Here is a 14,217-nt window from a genome sequence, read left to right on the forward strand (position 1 = left end):
GGACAAAGTAATTGCCTGAGCCAAATGGAAGGGTGAAACAACCTTCGGGAGGAAAGCAGCCTTGGTCCTCAACACCACCTTATCCCCATAAAAAGTTGTATAAGGGGGTTTTACTGATAAGGCCTGCAACTCACTCACTCTCCTTGCTGATGTTATAGCTATCAGGAAGACTGTTTTTAAAAACAAATACCTTAAGGGGCAAGAATGCATAGGTTCAAAAGGGGACCCCATAAGGAAAGTCAGGACTAAGGACAAATCCCATTGCGGCATAACGAATGGCTTTGGAGGATATTGATTTAGAAGACCTTTCAAGAATCTGATAACAATAGGGGATTTAAATAAAGATGGTTGGTCTGGAAGACATATGAAGGCTGACAAGGCCGATAAATAACCTTTAATGGTAGCCACTGCACAACCTTTCTGCGCCAGAGATAGAGCAAAAGACAAAACGTCCGATAGATGAGCTTGTAAAGGATCAATCTGCCTCTCTCCACACCACGCAACAAATTTAGACCACCTATTAGCGTAGATAGATTTAGTGGAGTGTCGCCTGGCCGCTAATATAACATCCACTACCTCAGGCGGGAGAGAGAAGGAACTCAGGTTGCCCCGTTCAATCTCCAGGCATGTAGGTGCAGACTCTGGAGGTTGGGGTGTAGAACCTGCCCCTGCGACTGCGAGAGGAGGTCTGCCCTGAAAGGGAGACGGAGCGGCGGGCACGTTGAGAGTTGGAGAAGGTCGGAGTACCACACCCTCCTCGGCCAATCCGGAGCTATTACGATTACTAGAGCCCGGTCTTGGCGAATCTTCCTCAATACTCGAGGAATCAAGGGTATGGGAGGAAACGCGTAAAGCAACTGGCCGCACCAGGTCATTTGAAACGCGTCCCCCAATGCTTCCTGCATCGGATACTGAAGGCTGCAGAACAACGGACAATGCGCGTTCTCTCGAGTGGCGAACAGATCTACCCGAGGAAACCCCCACTTCTGGAAGATTAAACGGACTTGATCTGGATGGAGACGCCACTCGTGGTCTGCCGAGAAGTGGCGACTGAGACTGTCCGCACGCACGTTCAAGACTCCGGCCAGATGGTTTGCTATCAAGCAAATCCGATGGTCCTTTGCCCAGGACCATAGTCGAAGAGCTTCTCTGCAGAGAAGGTACGACCCCACTCCTCCCTGCTTGTTTATGTACCACATCGTGGTAGTATTGTCCGTTAGGACCTGTACCGACTGACCACGAAGGGAAGGGAGGAAGGCCTTGAGAGCCAGACGTACAGCCCGTAACTCTAACAGATTGATGTGAAAAATCTGTTCCTCTGGAGACCAAAGACCTTTGATCTCCAGATCCCCCAGATGAGCTCCCCACCCTAGAGTGGAAGCATCCGTTATGACTGTGGCCACTGGTGGCGACTGCTGGAACGGTTTTCCTTGTGAAAGATTGTTGCTTGCAATCCACCACTTCAAATCCACAGCAGCATCTCTGGAGATCTTGACAGTACCCTCTAGATCCCCTCTGTGTTGAGACCACTGCCTTCGGAGGCACCACTGAAGAGCCCTCATGTGCCAGCGAGCATGCGTGACCAACAGAATGCAGGAGGCAAAAAGACCGAGCAGACGAAGGACCTTGAGGACTGGAACTACCGCTCCGTTTCGAAACATTGGAACCAAATCCTGAATATCTTGAATCCGCTGAGGCGGAGGAAAGGCCCGACCCAATGTCGTATCCAGTACTGCCCCTATGAACAGGAGGCGCTGAGAGGGCTCCAGGTGAGATTTGGGCTCGTTCACCGAAAAGCCCAGGTCGAACAACAACTGGGTTGTTGACTGCAGATGACGCAACACAAGCTCCGGGGACTTGGCTTTGATCAACCAATCGTCCAAGTAAGGGAATACTGCTATCCCCTTCCTTCTGAGCTCTGCCGCAACCACCGACATCACCTTCGTGAAGACTCGAGGTGCTGAAGTAAGACCAAACGGAAGGACCGCAAACTGGTAGTGTTGCGATCCCACCACAAACCGGAGATACTTCCTGTGTGACTTGAGTATCGGGATATGAAAGTAAGCATCCTGCAAGTCGACAGACACCATCCAGTCTTCCATGTTCAACGCCAAAAGCACCTGTGCTAGGGTCAGCATCTTGAACTTTTCCTGCTTGAGGAACCAATTCAAGATCCTCAGGTCCAGAATTGGTCTCAAACGACCATCCTTCTTGGGAATCAGGAAATACCTTGAGTAAACTCCTTGACCCCTTTCCTGCTCCGGGACCAACTCCACCGCGCCCTTTAAAAGGAGGACTTCCACCTCCTGTTCTAGCAACAGGAGGTGTTCTTGTGAACAATACGAAGGGCGGGGCGGGATGAGGGGCGGAAACTCCCGAAAGGGAAGGGTGTAGCCTTTTCCCACAACACTGAGAACCCAAGTGTCCGACGTAACAGTCTCCCATTTGGTGAGAAAATGCTGTAATCTTCCCCCTACAGGAGAGGAGTGAGTGGGAAATGGTGGAAGCCTAAGGCTGCTTCCCCTGCTGCACCCCGCCAGAGGATGAGGAAGAGGCAGAGTGCTGCTGAGAGGCTCCCCTGGTGCGGACCCTACCCCTCCCCCTAAAAGATCTATAGGGATGGGAAGAGGCAGGTTGCTGATATCTTCCCCGAAAGGAAGAGGAGGAAGAGCCACGCCCAAATCCACGAAACCTCCTGAAGAATCTGGAAGAGGCCGTGGAAGAAGGAGCTTGGAGTCCCAACGACTTAGCCGTGGCCCTGCTCTCCTTAAAACGTTCCAAGGCCGAATCAGCCTTAGCCCCAAACAGTTTGTCCCCATCAAACGGGAGATCCAACAATGTGGACTGTACATCTGCCGAAAAGCCCGAGTTACGTAGCCAGGCCTGTCTCCTTTCCACCACAGTTGTGCCCATTGCTCTGGCTACCGAGTCGGTGGTATCCAGTCCCGTCTGGATAATTTGGGTCGCAGCAGCCTGGGCATCAGAGACAAGATCCAAAAGACCCTGGGGAAGCTCTGTAAACGAAGAGGAGATGTCATCCATCAGAGCATGAATATACCTCCCCAGGATACAGGTCGCATTAGTGGCTTTTAACGCCAGACTGCAGGACGAAAAAATCTTCTTCGACTGCGCCTCTAGCTTTTTTGAGTCTCTGTCCCCAGGCACCGTCGGGAAAGAACCAGGCGCTGATTTGGACGAACAGGAGGCCTGCACAACCAAGCTCTCCGGCGTAGGGTGCCTAGATAGGAAACCAGGATCAGTTGGAGCCGTCCGATACCTCCTGGCCACGGCTCTGTGAACTGCTGGGGAAGATGCCGGCTTCTTCCACACCTCTAAAACCGGATCCAGCAGAGCGTCATTAAAAGGTAATAGAGGCTCCGCCGCGGCTGAGGCCGGATGCAACACCTCTGTCAAAAGGTTTTGTTTCGCCTCCACCACCGGCAAAGGCAGGTCCAAAAAACTAGCTGCCTTCCGTACCACTGTATGAAAGGAAGCAGCTTCCTCGGTATATTCCCCCGGGGACGAAAGGTCCCACTCGGGGGAAGTGTCCAGCCCACTGGCCGACTCCAGTCCACGCAGCCCATCACCCGAGTCCTCTAGTTCTCCTTCCTCTAGGGCTCGTTGGTACTCCTGCTCCTCTAGTATCCGGAGAGCACGCCTCCTTGAATGCAGTCGTTGCTCAATCCGCGGAGTCGACAACACCTCCGCCGAAGTCGGAGATCGGCGCCGATCTTCCGAAGCCACCGACGCCGCATCCGGCGCCACAGGTAACTTCGGCGCCGACTGAAGAGCAGATGAAACGGATGGACCCACCGGAGTCACAGGCCGAAATCTCGACGTCGACGGGATGGAAATCCCTGGGGCCAATCCCTCCGAAGCCATCGGAGCGGCCACCGGCGCCGACACTGGCGCCGAGCCCACGTTCCCAAACGGGAGAAAGGGCATAAAGGGTGCCGGCCGAAGAGGCGCAGGATCACCCAAAGAAAAGGCCAAAGGCCCAGCCGGAGCACCCCCTGGAGCCATCTGTTGGAAGATGGCATACATCGCATTCAAGAATGCGGAACTATCGGCTCCAGGGGTGGGAAAAGCCGGATACTGGGGTGCCTGACTCGGAGGCGACCCCGACGCCGGCCTCGGCGTCTGCGCCGGAGAAAACACCTGAGGCTCCAATACCTCAATCACCGACGCCTGTCCAGGCGAAGTTGGAGACGTCGGAGAGAGCAACGGCGTCGAAGGATGCGGCGTCACCGTGGGGCTGACCTCCCATGTCCTCCGGCGCCGATCCGGAGACCTGGAACGAGCCTCCCTTGAATGACGCCGAGATTCTCTACGGCGCCGGGAGTCTCGATGACGCCGATGTCTTGGAGAAGACTTTTTCTTGTGATGCTTCTCCTTTGACTTGGCCATAAACAGCTTCGCCTCGCGTTCTTTAATGGCCTTCGGATTCATGTGCTGACACGAATCACAAGTCGAGACGTCGTGGTCGGAGCTCAAACACCAAAGGCAATCGGAATGAGGATCCGTCACCGACATCTTGCCTCCACACTCACGACAAGGCTTAAATCCAGACTTTCTCTGCGACATTATTTCCACAGAGAAAGAGTACGCAGCAAGATATACACTGTAACCGCAAGAGTAACAGTTGCTCCCTCGAAGATAACCGTTTCGAATGCACGGAAAAAAGGGAACTGACGTCCGCACGTCGTCGAGGACCTCTTATTGCCTGTATGACGTCAGACGGCGTCGCGTGCGAGACAGTGACGTCCTCGTCGACGTGCAGAGACTAGTAAGAAGATTTCCGTAGAATGCTGGCGCCATGGGAGTATTCATGAGGTGAGGAATCCACTGGTAGTTGTATCCATCAGAATCTACAGGTAGGCACTTTGAAAAAAACAGCTCTGTTTTCTGTCAAAAAATGGGATGTGTCCATGGTGTGTTTTGGGGCATTTCCTGTCGCGGGCGCTAGGCCTACCCACACAAGTGAGGTATCATTTTTATCAGGAGACTTGGGGGAACGCTGGGTGGAAGGAAATTTGTGGCTCCTCTCAGATTTCATAACTTTCTGTCACTGAAATGTGAGGAAAATGTGTTTATTTAGCCACGGTTTGAGGTTTGCAAGGGATTATGGGTAACAGAACCTGGTCAGAGCCCCACAAGTCACCCCATCTTGGATTCCCCTATGTCTCTAGCTTTAAAAAATGCACAGGTTTGGTAGGTTTCCCTATGTGCCGGCTGAGCTAGAGGCCAAAATCTACAGGTAGGCACTTTGCAAAAAACAGCTCTGTATTCTGTCAAAAAATGTGATGTGTCCACGTTGTGTTTTGGGGCATTTCCTGTCGCGGGCGCTAGGCCTACCCACACAAGTGAGGTATCATTTTTATCAGGAGACTTGGGGGAACGCTGGGTGGAAGGAAATTTGAGGCTCCTCTCAGATTTCATAACTGTCTGTCACTGAAATGTGAGGAAAACGTGTTTATTTAGCCACGTTTTGAGGTTTGCAAGGGATTCTGGGTAACAGAACCTGGTCAGAGCCCCGCAAGTCACCCCATCTTGGATTCCCCTAGGTCTCTAGTTTTCAAAAATGCACAGGTTTGGTAGATTTCCCTTTGTGCCGGCTGAGCTAGAGGCCAAAATCTACAGGTAGGCACTTTGCAAAAAACAGCTCTGTATTCTCTCAAAAAATGTGATGTGTCCACGTTGTGTTTTGGGGCATTTCCTGTCGCGGGCGCTAGGCCTACGCACACAAGTGAGGTATCATTTTTATTGGGAGACTTGGGGGAACGCTGGGTGGAAGGAAATTTGTGGCTCCTCTCAGATTCCAGAACTTTCTGTCACTGAAATGTGAGGAAAACGTGTTTTTTTAGCCACGTTTTGAGGTTTGCAAAGTATTCTGGGTAACAGAACCTGGTCAGAGCTCCACAAGTCACCCCATCTTGTAGTCCCCTAGGTCTCTAGTTTTCAAAAATGCACTTGTTTGGTTCGGTTTCCTTACGTGCCGGCTGAGCTAGAGGCCAAAATCTACAGGTAGGCACTTTGAAAAAAACAGCTCTGTTTTCTGTCAAAAAATGGGATGTGTCCACGTTGTGTTTTGGGGCATTTCCTGTCGCGGGCGCTAGGCCTACCCACACAAGTGTGGTATCATTTTTATTGGGAGACTTGGGGGAACGCTGGGTGGAAGGAAATTTGTGGCTCCTCTCAGATTCCAGAACTTTCTGTCACCGAAATGAGAGGAAAACGTGTTTTTTTAGCCACATTTTGAGGTTTGCAAAGGATTCTGGGTAACAGAACCTGGTCAGAGCCCCACCAGTCACCCCATCTTGGATTCCCCTAGGTCTCTAGTTTTCAAAAATGCATAGGGTTGGTAGGTTTCCCTAGGTGCCGGCTGAGCTAGAGGCCAAAATCCACAGCTAGGCACTTTGCAAAAAACAGCTCTGTTTTCTGTAAAAAAAAATGGGATGTGTCAACGTTGTGTTTTGGGGCATTTCCTGTTGCGGGCGCTAGGCCTACCTACACAAGTGAGGTATCATTTTTATCAGGAGACTTGGGGGAACGCTGGGTGGAAGGAAATTTGTGGCTCCTCTCAGATTTCATAACTTTCTGTCACTGAAATGTGAGGAAAACGTGTTTATTTAGCCACGTTTTGAAGTTTGCAAGGGATTCTGGGTAACAGAACCTGATCAGAGCCCCACAAGTCACCCCATCTTGGATTCCCCTATGTCTCTAGCTTTCAAAAATGCACAGGTTTGGTAGGTTTCCCTATGTGCCGGCTGAGCTAGAGGCCAAAATCTACAGGTAGGCACTTTGCAAAAAACAGCTCTGAATTCTGTCAAAAAATGTGATGTGTCCACGTTGTGTTTTGGGGCATTTCCTGTCGCGGGCGCTAGGCCTACCCACACAAGTGAGGTATCATTTTTATCAGGAGACTTGGGGGAACGCTGGGTGGAAGGAAATTTGAGGCTCCTCTCAGATTTCATAACATTCTGTCACTGAAATGTGAGGAAAACGTGTTTATTTAGCCACGTTTTGAGGTTTGCAAGGGATTCTGGGTAACAGAACCTGGTCAGAGCCCCGCAAGTCACCCCATCTTGGATTCCCCTAGGTCTCTAGTTTTAAAAAATGCACAGGTTTGGTAGGTTTCCCTACGTGCCGGCTGAGCTAGAGGCCAAAATCTACAGGTAGGCACTTTGAAAAAAACAGCTCTGTTTTCTGTCAAAAAATGGGATGTGTCCATGGTGTGTTTTGGGGCATTTCCTGTCGCGGGCGCTAGGCCTACCCACACAAGTGAGGTATCATTTTTATCAGGAGACTTGGGGGAACGCTGGGTGGAAGGAAATTTGTGGCTCCTCTCAGATTTCATAACTTTCTGTCACTGAAATGTGAGGAAAATGTGTTTATTTAGCCACGGTTTGAGGTTTGCAAGGGATTATGGGTAACAGAACCTGGTCAGAGCCCCACAAGTCACCCCATCTTGGATTCCCCTATGTCTCTAGCTTTAAAAAATGCACAGGTTTGGTAGGTTTCCCTATGTGCCGGCTGAGCTAGAGGCCAAAATCTACAGGTAGGCACTTTGCAAAAAACAGCTCTGTATTCTGTCAAAAAATGTGATGTGTCCACGTTGTGTTTTGGGGCATTTCCTGTCGCGGGCGCTAGGCCTACCCACACAAGTGAGGTATCATTTTTATCAGGAGACATGGGGGAACGCTGGGTGGAAGGAAATTTGAGGCTCCTCTCAGATTTCATAACTGTCTGTCACTGAAATGTGAGGAAAACGTGTTTATTTAGCCATGTTTTGAGGTTTGCAAGGGATTCTGGGTAACAGAACCTGGTCAGAGCCCCGCAAGTCACCCCATCTTGGATTCCCCTAGGTCTCTAGTTTTCAAAAATGCACAGGTTTGGTAGATTTCCCTATGTGCCGGCTGAGCTAGAGGCCAAAATCTACAGGTAGGCACTTTGCAAAAAACAGCTCTGTATTCTCTCAAAAAATGTGATGTGTCCACGTTGTGTTTTGGGGCATTTCCTGTCGCGGGCGCTAGGCCTACCCACACAAGTGAGGTATCATTTTTATCAGGAGACATGGGGGAACGCTGGGTGGAAGGAAATTTGAGGCTCCTCTCAGATTTCATAACTGTCTGTCACTGAAATGTGAGGAAAACGTGTTTATTTAGCCATGTTTTGAGGTTTGCAAGGGATTCTGGGTAACAGAACCTGGTCAGAGCCCCGCAAGTCACCCCATCTTGGATTCCCCTAGGTCTCTAGTTTTCAAAAATGCACAGGTTTGGTAGATTTCCCTATGTGCCGGCTGAGCTAGAGGCCAAAATCTACAGGTAGGCACTTTGCAAAAAACAGCTCTGTATTCTCTCAAAAAATGTGATGTGTCCACGTTGTGTTTTGGGGCATTTCCTGTCGCGGGCGCTAGGCCTACCCACACAAGTGAGGTATCATTTTTATTGGGAGACTTGGGGGAACGCTGGGTGGAAGGAAATTTGTGGCTCCTCTCAGATTCCAGAACTTTCTGTCACTGAAATGTGAGGAAAACGTGTTTTTTTAGCCACGTTTTGAGGTTTGCAAAGTATTCTGGGTAACAGAACCTGGTCAGAGCTCCACAAGTCACCCCATCTTGTAGTCCCCTAGGTCTCTAGTTTTCAAAAATGCACTTGTTTGGTTCGGTTTCCTTACGTGCCGGCTGAGCTAGAGGCCAAAATCTACAGGTAGGCACTTCAAAAGAACATCTCTGTTTTCTGTCAAAAAATGGGATGTGTCCACGTTGTGTTTTGGGGCATTTCCTGTCGCGGGCGCTAGGCCTACCCACACAAGTGAGGTATCATTTTTATTGGGAGACTTGGGGGAACGCTGGGTGGAAGGAAATTTGTGGCTCCTCTCAGATTCCAGAACTTTCTGTCACTGAAATGTGAAGAAAACGTGTTTTTTTAGCCACGTTTTGAGGTTTGCAAAGTATTCTGGGTAACAGAACCTGGTCAGAGCTCCACAAGTCACCCCATCTTGTAGTCCCCTAGGTCTCTAGTTTTCAAAAATGCACTTGTTTGGTTCGGTTTCCTTACGTGCCGGCTGAGCTAGAGGCCAAAATCTACAGGTAGGCACTTCAAAAAAACATCTCTGTTTTCTGTCAAAAAATGGGATGTGTCCACGTTGTGTTTTGGGGCATTTCCTGTCGCGGGCGCTAGGCCTACCCACACAAGTGTGGTATCATTTTTATTGGGAGACTTGGGGGAACGCTGGGTGGAAGGAAATTTGTGGCTCCTCTCAGATTCCAGAACTTTCTGTCACCGAAATGAGAGGAAAACGTGTTTTTTTAGCAACATTTTGAGGTTTGCAAAGGATTCTGGGTAACAGAACCTGGTCAGAGCCCCACCAGTCACCCCATCTTGGATTCCCCTAGGTCTCTAGTTTTCAAAAATGCATAGGGTTGGTAGGTTTCCCTAGGTGCCGGCTGAGCTAGAGGCCGAAATCCACAGCTAGGCACTTTGCAAAAAACAGCTCTGTTTTCTGTAAAAAAAAATGGGATGTGACCACGTTGTGTTTTGGGGCATTTCCTGTCGCGGGCGCTAGGCCTACCCACACAAGTGAGGTATCATTTTTATTGGGAGACTTGGGGGAACGCTGGGTGGAAGGAAATTTGTGGCTCCTCTCAGATTCCAGAACTTTCTGTCACTGAAATGTGAGGAAAATGTGTTTTTTTAGCCACGTTTTGAGGTTTGCAAAGGATTCTGGGTAACAGAACCTGGTCAGAGCCCCACAAGTCACCCCATCTTGGATTCCCCTAGGTCTCTAGTTTTCAAAAATGCACAGGTTTGGTAGGTTTCCCTACGTGCCGGCTGAGCTAGAGGCCAAAATCTACAGGTAGGCACTTTGCAAAAAACAGCTCTGTATTCTCTCAAAAAATGTGATGTGTCCACGTTGTGTTTTGGGGCATTTCCTGTTGCGGGCGCTAGGCCTACCCACACAAGTGAGGTATCATTTTTATTGGGAGACTTGGGGGAATGCTGGGTGGAAGGAAATTTGTGGCTCCTCTCAGATTCCAGAACTTTCTGTCACCGAAATGAGAGGAAAACGTGTTTTTTTAGCCACATTTTGAAGTTTACAAAGGATTCTGGGTAACAGAACCTGGTCAGAGCCCCACCAGTCACCCCATCTTGGATTCCCCTAGGTCTCTAGTTTTCAAAAATGCATAGGGTTGGTAGGTTTCCCTAGGTGCCGGCTGAGCTAGAGGCCAAAATCCACAGCTAGGCACTTTGCAAAAAACAGCTCTGTTTTCTGTAAAAAAAATGGGATGTGTCCACGTTGTGTTTTGGGGCATTTCCTGTCGCGGGCGCTAGGCCTACCCACACAAGTGAGGTATCATTTTTGTCAGGAGACTTGGGGGAACGCTGGGTGGAAGGAAATTTGTGGCTCCTCTCAGATTTCATAACTTTCTGTCACTGAAATGTGAGGAAAACGTGTTTATTTAGCCACGTTTTGAGGTTTGCAAGGGATTCTGGGTAACAGAACCTGGTCAGAGCCCCACAAGTCACCCCATCTTGGATTCCCCTATGTCTCTAGCTTTCAAAAATGCACAGGTTTGGTAGGTTTCCCTATGTGCCGGCTGAGCTAGAGGCCAAAATCCACAGCTAGGCACTTTGCAAAAAACAGCTCTGTTTTCTGTAAAAAAAATGGGATGTGTCCACGTTGTGTTTTGGGGCATTTCCTGTCGCGGGCGCTAGGCCTACCCACACAAGTGAGGTATCATTTTTATCAGGAGACTTGGGGGAACGCTGGGTGGAAGGAAATTTGTGGCTCCTGTCAGATTTCATAACTTTCTGTCACTGAAATGTGAGGAAAACGTGTTTTTTTAGCTACGTTTTGAGGTTTGCAAAGGATTCTGGGTAACAGAACCTGGTCAGAGCCCCACAAGTCTCCCCATCTTGGATTCCCCTAGGTCTTTAGTTTTAAAAAATGCACAGGTTTGGTAGGTTTCCCTATGTGCCGGCTGAGCTAGAGGCCAAAATCTACAGGTAGGCACTTTGAAAAAAACAGCTCTGTTTTCTGTCAAAAAATGGGATGTGTCCACGTTGTGTTTTGGGGCATTTCCTGTTGCGGGCGCTAGGCCTACCTACACAAGTGAGGTATCATTTTTATCAGGAGACTTGGGGGAACGCTGGGTGGAAGGAAATTTGTGGCTCCTCTCAGATTTCATAACTTTCTGTCACTGAAATGTGAGGAAAACGTGTTTATTTAGCCACGTTTTGAAGTTTGCAAGGGATTCTGGGTAACAGAACCTGATCAGAGCCCCACAAGTCACCCCATCTTGGATTCCCCTATGTCTCTAGCTTTCAAAAATGCACAGGTTTGGTAGGTTTCCCTATGTGCCGGCTGAGCTAGAGGCCAAAATCTACAGGTAGGCACTTTGCAAAAAACAGCTCTGAATTCTGTCAAAAATGTGATGTGTCCACGTTGTGTTTTGGGGCATTTCCTGTCGCGGGCGCTAGGCCTACCCACACAAGTGAGGTATCATTTTTATCAGGAGACTTGGGGGAACGCTGGGTGGAAGGAAATTTGAGGCTCCTCTCAGATTTCATAACATTCTGTCACTGAAATGTGAGGAAAACGTGTTTATTTAGCCACGTTTTGAGGTTTGCAAGGGATTCTGGGTAACAGAACCTGGTCAGAGCCCCGCAAGTCACCCCATCTTGGATTCCCCTAGGTCTCTAGTTTTAAAAAATGCACAGGTTTGGTAGGTTTCCCTACGTGCCGGCTGAGCTAGAGGCCAAAAGAACGAGTTACTTACCTTCGGTAACGACTTTTCTGGTGGATACATTAGCTACCTGTGGATTCCTCACCTCATGAATACTCCCATGGCGCCAGCATTCTACGGAAATCTTCTTACTAGTCTCTGCACGTCGACGAGGACGTCACTGTCTCGCACGCGACGCCGTCTGACGTCATACAGGCAATAAGAGGTCCTCGACGACGTGCGGACGTCAGTACCAATCATTTTTTACGTGCATGAGAACAACCAGGCAATGCAATGAAAGAACAAAGCAACATCCATTATATTGTAAAAATACACCACATTGTATGAATAACTGTAAATCTTTTTTATGTACATATATATATATATATATATATATATATATAAAACTCTTTCTTTTAAAAATATATACACACACCAAGTATATACATAAAAATATATACACATATACCCATATATATATATAAATATATTATATATATACATCTATTGCACCCTCAAAGATCAAGAGGAGCGCACTCAAGGATTACTTGGCAAGACCATAAAGGCAACGGGGAGGCGGGTGGGACCGTGAGGAATCCACAGGTAGCTAATGTATCCACCAGAAAAGTCGTTACCGAAGGTAAGTAACTCGTTCTTCTGATGGATACAACTACCTGTGGATTCCTCACCTCATGAATAGAGTCCCAAAGCAGTACCACGCCCGGCGGTGGGTGCCTAAATGGTCAAACCAAGAAATCCTGCAGCACTGACCGTGCAAAATGGCCGTCCCTTCTAACCTCAGAATCTAAACAGTAATGTTTTGCAAAAGTGTGAAGGGACGACCAAGTTGCGGCCTTGCAGATGTCGACCACAGGAACACCTCTGGCTAAGGCCGAAGTGGCCGACTTAGCTCTGGTGGAATGAGCTCTAATGCCCTCAGGAGGATCCTTCTTTGCCAAAGAGTAACATATTTTAATGCAAAGAACAACCCACCTGGATAGTGTTCTCTTGTGGACTGCCTTTCCTCTCCTCTTGCCCACGTATCCAATAAACAGCTGATCCTCCAGCCTGAAATCCTTTGTTCTATTGATAAAGAAGCTCAACGCTCTCTTTGGATCCAGACGGTGCAGTCTTTCTTCCTCTTTGGAAGGATGAGGCGGAGGATAGAACGTGGACAAAGTAATTGCCTGAGCCAAATGGAAGGGTGAAACAACCTTCGGGAGGAAAGCAGCCTTGGTCCTCAACACCACCTTATCCCCATAAAAAGTTGTATAAGGGGGTTTTACTGATAAGGCCTGCAACTCACTCACTCTCCTTGCTGATGTTATAGCTATCAGGAAGACTGTTTTTAAAAACAAATACCTTAAGGGGCAAGAATGCATAGGTTCAAAAGGGGACCCCATAAGGAAAGTCAGGACTAAGGACAAATCCCATTGCGGCATAACGAATGGCTTTGGAGGATATTGATTTAGAAGACCTTTCAAGAATCTGATAACAATAGGGGATTTAAATAAAGATGGTTGGTCTGGAAGACATATGAAGGCTGACAAGGCCGATAAATAACCTTTAATGGTAGCCACTGCACAACCTTTCTGCGCCAGAGATAGAGCAAAAGACAAAACGTCCGATAGATGAGCTTGTAAAGGATCAATCTGCCTCTCTCCACACCACGCAACAAATTTAGACCACCTATTAGCGTAGATAGATTTAGTGGAGTGTCGCCTGGCCGCTAATATAACATCCACTACCTCAGGCGGGAGAGAGAAGGAACTCAGGTTGCCCCGTTCAATCTCCAGGCATGTAGGTGCAGACTCTGGAGGTTGGGGTGTAGAACCTGCCCCTGCGACTGCGAGAGGAGGTCTGCCCTGAAAGGGAGACGGAGCGGCGGGCACGTTGAGAGTTGGAGAAGGTCGGAGTACCACACCCTCCTCGGCCAATCCGGAGCTATTACGATTACTAGAGCCCGGTCTTGGCGAATCTTCCTCAATACTCGAGGAATCAAGGGTATGGGAGGAAACGCGTAAAGCAACTGGCCGCACCAGGTCATTTGAAACGCGTCCCCCAATGCTTCCTGCATCGGATACTGAAGGCTGCAGAACAACGGACAATGCGCGTTCTCTCGAGTGGCGAACAGATCTACCCGAGGAAACCCCCACTTCTGGAAGATTAAACGGACTTGATCTGGATGGAGACGCCACTCGTGGTCTGCCGAGAAGTGGCGACTGAGACTGTCCGCACGCACGTTCAAGACTCCGGCCAGATGGTTTGCTATCAAGCAAATCCGATGGTCCTTTGCCCAGGACCATAGTCGAAGAGCTTCTCTGCAGAGAAGGTACGACCCCACTCCTCCCTGCTTGTTTATGTACCACATCGTGGTAGTATTGTCCGTTAGGACCTGTACCGACTGACCACGAAGGGAAGGGAGGAAGGCCTTGAGAGCCAGACGTACAGCCCGTAACTCTAACAGATTGATGTGAAAAATCTGTTCC

The sequence above is a fragment of the Pleurodeles waltl genome, chromosome 6, assembly GCF_031143425.1.
Source record: "Pleurodeles waltl isolate 20211129_DDA chromosome 6, aPleWal1.hap1.20221129, whole genome shotgun sequence".
Lineage (NCBI taxonomy): Eukaryota > Metazoa > Chordata > Amphibia > Caudata > Salamandridae > Pleurodeles > Pleurodeles waltl.